We start from the raw sequence: 5,358 nt of genomic DNA on the forward strand, positions 1-5,358 counted from the left end.
CATCAGTAATGCATGAACACGATAATGCTATTCGTAAGTCGAGCAACTCGGATCGCTTTCAGTTCTATTTGTATATATTATCTTTTACATATAAATTAAGTAAAACGAGATGATACATTCACGATACATGAATTTGTTCACCTTTTGACCAATAGTGAAGCTTGTTTCCCAAAATGTTTTATTGTCTTTATTTATTATTATTTTTATTCCTGACACAATGTTGCTACTGGCTAGAGAGTAAAGAAAAATATTCGCCATCATATTATATCGTATACAAAAGACATCATATTATTTGTCAATAGAAGAGTAAAATGTTAGGGGATTAGATCAACATTTTTAGTAAATAAAAAATATTAATTAGTGTTGATTCAAATACAAGAAAAAAGAAAATGTTGGAAGTAATGTTATTATTAATATACAGGGATATCATATCCATGTAATGCAACTATGAGGTCAAAGAATGTAGACAAGAATAACGTTACTCGAAGAGTCGAAGCATATGAATTTCAGTTATACACTTATACTGAATAACTTAAAATAATATTCATACATGAGATGTAGTTTTAATGAGTTCACTTGGTTGGTATATTTGGTAGGTGTTGACATTCTTCTTCCTTGAGCATAGCCACTTGTCTGAGGTTTCTGACTAGATCCTTCATTATGAAGCTGCATTTGTGACCCATCTATAGAACGATGGAGTAGTTGTGAATGTGAGTAATGAAGAGGAGAATATAGAATTGTGGTTCGGTTACGTACGTGAGCAATAATGGTGATGTCAAGAGTGTTCCAAAATGGCAAGACATTTCTGCTAGAAATGGAAAGATGAAGGAGTTGAAATTGGGAGAGTATTTGGATGAGAATGCCGCATTGAATGGCACAGTGGATTTTGATGAGCACTTCCCCAACGCCGTACAAGGTCTACAGAGAGGACATGTTACTACTTACGGCCGAAAACAAAGCCCATACATATATAGGAGTCACAGTCGAAGACATGCTTTCTATCCAAAAAAAAGAAAAATACATGCTTAATGCTTTTGATAGATAACATTAATATACCATCTCATCTGATCAAACATGCTGAGCGTTTCTGGTTTATAAGACCCAACATACAACCAAATCATACATTTACGGACAACCTTTAACTAAAAAGTTATTTAATCATCTATAGAACACGTAAGTAGGAGCAGTGGAGGAGATGTGGAGGAGCAGGAGCAGGGGGAAAATGTGATTAAAATTAAGAGACGTGTGTGCGCGCGTAGGTTTGAATATTAGGTGTAGCGATGTCTACTAGTTGGCGTTCCAGCACTGCCGTTTCATCACCGCCAATCCTAATTTCAATTCAAATTCCAATCCCCAACGAGGAGCCTTCATCATTCTCCACCTCCGTCTTCAACTTCTCCTCTGGAAACCCTAGGATCGAGGAGACCTGCGGCCTCATGCATCTCTTCCCCGACCAAGATCCCCCTTCTACCCTCCCTTTTGGACGTAAACCCCTCGTCTTCATCATCGGCGTCCCCAATCACATGACCTACACCGACTTCTTCCAGTTCTGTGGTTCCTTCCTTCACGATATCCTTGAGATGCGCATTGTGAGGTACTACCCTCCCTCCTTCCCCCTTATGTTCTTCCATTCACTGCTCTCTCACTTTCTTTCCTTCTTGTTTCAGAATGGATGGAATGGAAGATCAAAACAGCATTTTGATCCACTTCGACAATCAAAGCTCCACCGACAGCTTCTTCAAGCATTACAATGGCCGCCGTTTCTCCTCTTTGGAGGTCCTTCTCCATTCTCTTTTCTCCATTAGCTCCCTCTCTCACCGCCTCCTACTTGTTCTTCTTATTTCAATTGTAGGTTGAGGTTTGCCGTGTTCCTTTCACGTTGGATGTGCAGTACACTGGTTCCATTGAACATGCCCAACCATCCAATGCTACCTCCGCTAAACAGCCCACATGTCCAGTTTGCCTTGGTACAACCTCCCCTTTAGATATGCATTGCCCACTCTCACTATTATATTATCCATCACCATCTATGACTCCATCCATGTTTTGTGTTGTCTACAGAGCGGTTAGATCAAGACACCAGTAGAATTCTCACTACTATATGTAATCATTCTTTTCATTGTTCATGCATATCAAAATGGGTTGATTCTTCTTGTCCAGTAAGTCCCTTCAGATCCAATCTTTTTCTGTGTATCACATTCATTAACATGTATATAGCGTACACTTGATTGTGCTGTTTGAACTATTTTGCGTGCTTGCCTGGTTGGGTGTTTAAATTCACTGTTCTTTTCGGACTTTTCATTAATTTAGCTAGCATGTCTAAATAAGTTTGACGTAGTGCTAGTTATTGAATCTCTGTACTTGTTTGCTTAAAAATTTCCCACTATTTTATTCAGGTGTGCCGCTATTGCCAACAGCAAGCTGAAAAATCCATATGTTCTGTTTGTTAGACTACTGAGAACCTTTGGATATGTGTTATATGCGGGTTTGTTGGCTGTGGAAGGTGAGGAAATTTTTCTTCAACCCTTATTTTTTATACTGCTTCTTTGCTGAATATATCCCAGTCATATGTATCTTATTCCTGAGACAATGGTGTCTCAGATATAAAGCAGGACATGCCATCATGCACTGGAAAGAGACACACCATTGCTATGCCTTAGATGTGAAAACCAAGTGTGTGTGGGATTTTGCGGGAGACAACTATGTTCATAGACTTATTCAGTCCAAAATTGATGGGAAGTTGGTTGAGCTGAGCACTCACTGTGTTCATGCAGAGAATGGGTGTGGAAGTTGCAGTTGTGAAGATAATTCCATGAGCGAGGCGTTACTTAATAGTAAAGTTGAAGCTGTAATGTTGCAAAACTAGTCAAATTATTTTTCTAAAATCTTGGCTTCTGTAAGTTTAATTTTATTTTTTACATTTGCAAATTGTCAATGAGTACAATGAATTGTTTGCTACTCAACTTGAAAACCAAAAATCTGTAAGTGGATTCTAATAGTCATTTGCAGTGAATCTATTGAGGCTGCATCATGTCCAACATTCCCGTATTGCTCACTTTTCTTTGTGTTAATTGTAGTATTTTGAGTTGTTGTTGCAAGAGGTAAAAAAAAAAAACTGAGAGAAAAATCTCTAAAGCTATTCAAAAGACTGTCAGTATTAAATAACAAAAGATTCAGGCAAAAATTGACAGATGTATCAAAGAGAAGAAATTTCTAGAAGAGATAATAAGTTGTAATCCATTGTTAAGAATTTCTTGTGAAAAATTCTCATTACATAATCACAGCACCTCATTTATATATCATAAGGAGAGAAAATTGTATTGCAAATGTTTATATGTGTTTTGTGTCTACAGCTTAATGAGAATCTTATTAAAAATAAAGATGCTTGGAAAGTAAAGTTGCTTGAGATTGAGGAGATGTATTCTTTTATCTTTTATATCTTTCTTATGGTTGATGTCTTCTTCATAAAATAGTTACTCTTTATCAAAAAACTTAGAGTGCTAATTTCTCTTACGCAACCAATGAAAAGGGAAAGAAATTACGTTACATTGCGCATTACTATCATGCGACTGTTGACACGAATTTGAAGTTTGCTTAATCTATTCTGATAGTATGATGATTGACAATTTTTGGATAAAGAAATAAAAACCAATAAGAGTTCAATTTAATTGTTGCGCTGGCCGTCGCTCTAGATAGACACTATCTGTTTATGTTCTCAATTACGATTTTTAGTTTCAAAATATTCATCATCGTTGCTCAGTGTGTTACCTTTTTCAGTTGACGCATGGATTGGTTTATGATTATTTCATTGGGTGAAAGAGAAATATGATTTTTGTGGTTGTGTGCAAGTGGAATCGAATCATGAATTCATAACCACAATGTTTAGGATTTCACTTTGAAACTTGATAATTCTCATGCTAATATGCCTTTTCATTTTGTCAATATTTGATATTTATTACTCAAACATTATATATTTCAAAAAATAATGTTAGATGTATATTAAAATCATCTATCAAAATTAACCGTTAGATTAGAATATATATTAAAAAATAAAATACGCATAAAAATTAAGTTAAACTACACATATATTATACATAATAACTAATTTTAACGTGCAAATAACATTTTTAAATGCAAAGTTATATTGTCTTCGTTGGATCCTTATCTCACCTAATTATATGCTAAGCATTATTGTAAAATGAGAAATGATCCAAATTTAAATTAATTGTTCTTATTTTAGGGTGAATAAAATTTATCAATAATATCAATTTTATGATGGTTATATAAGCCCTTAAGGTAAAAATAAAAATAAAAAACTTGTTCATCCTTAAAAAATTACATATATTAAATCTATAGTAAAAAGAAATACAATACTATCGAAATGAGTTGGAAATCCTAAGTTAATATCCTAAATTCCGGTTTCAGCTGTCCAGGTGTCACAACCCCAGGTAAACTTCGATCCTAGATGAATCCTTTTTTTCTAGCACAGTTGTTTCGCGGCCTTATTTTGTTTTAAACCATTCAACCAGCTCATGCGTTTGAATGTTGTGCTGTGTGCTTTTGTTTGTGCATTTAAGTAGAGCGACCCTGACAGTGTAGGAACCCACACCAAGTAGAGAAATATTTCTACCCTTTATAGAGAATTTCCACCTTCTAGCAAAAAAACTTCGCTATCGATTTAGAATGTCCCGAACAACAATCGAAGAGGTTGATCATGCCTTACACGGTGGGCATGGTAGCGATGAGACCAATTTCAACACCCCTGCCTTGCCAACCGACTTGATTTTGAAGATTTTCCTTCATTCTGATGCAAAAACTATAGGAAGGGGGAGGTGTATGTCTCGCGATTGGTACGGCAGATTGAACCGGGCGAGTAACATGGTGACTCATTTCAAATCGTTTGGTGGGAAGGCGGTGGTTCTACACTTGGACAACCCCCTGAAAGATGCTGATTGTGGAAGGCTTTCCATGTTTGTCTTTGATACTCGTGTAGCCATTCCAATTTCGACTCCTATTGAATGGACCTGGTTTTCTCTTGTGGGAACAGACTTCAGCAAGTTATGTGCAAGATTCTCAATAGACGGTCGTTCGAGTTCATTGATCACTTGGGAGCCTTTGGGTTCGTCGCGGTCTGTTATTGCTGATCCCGGGTCTGACGGCTACCACTATAACCACCGTGACGACTGCTCTGCTTATGCCTTTCTCAGCATCGTGGGTTGTGATGCTTATAAAATTCTCAGTCTGACGAAGCGTAATGTGGCAAGTCCTGGATACGACGTGCAGATGTATCTCTCGACTACGGGTAGATGGAGTGGCCCTGTCCGCACCCCGCCAATGATCGAAAGATTGGGCAGTGGG

The 5,358-nt window shown here is 37.0% G+C and overlaps 1 pseudogene; it reads left to right on the forward strand.

The window, feature by feature from the left end:
• The first annotated feature begins 1,210 nt into the window (after positions 1-1,210).
• LOC107458065 (BRAP2 RING ZnF UBP domain-containing protein 2-like) lies at positions 1,211-3,038 on the forward strand (annotated as a pseudogene).
• Positions 3,039-5,358: the final 2,320 nt, after the last annotated feature.

Source organism: Arachis duranensis, chromosome 1 (assembly GCF_000817695.3).
Source record: "Arachis duranensis cultivar V14167 chromosome 1, aradu.V14167.gnm2.J7QH, whole genome shotgun sequence".
Lineage (NCBI taxonomy): Eukaryota > Viridiplantae > Streptophyta > Magnoliopsida > Fabales > Fabaceae > Arachis > Arachis duranensis.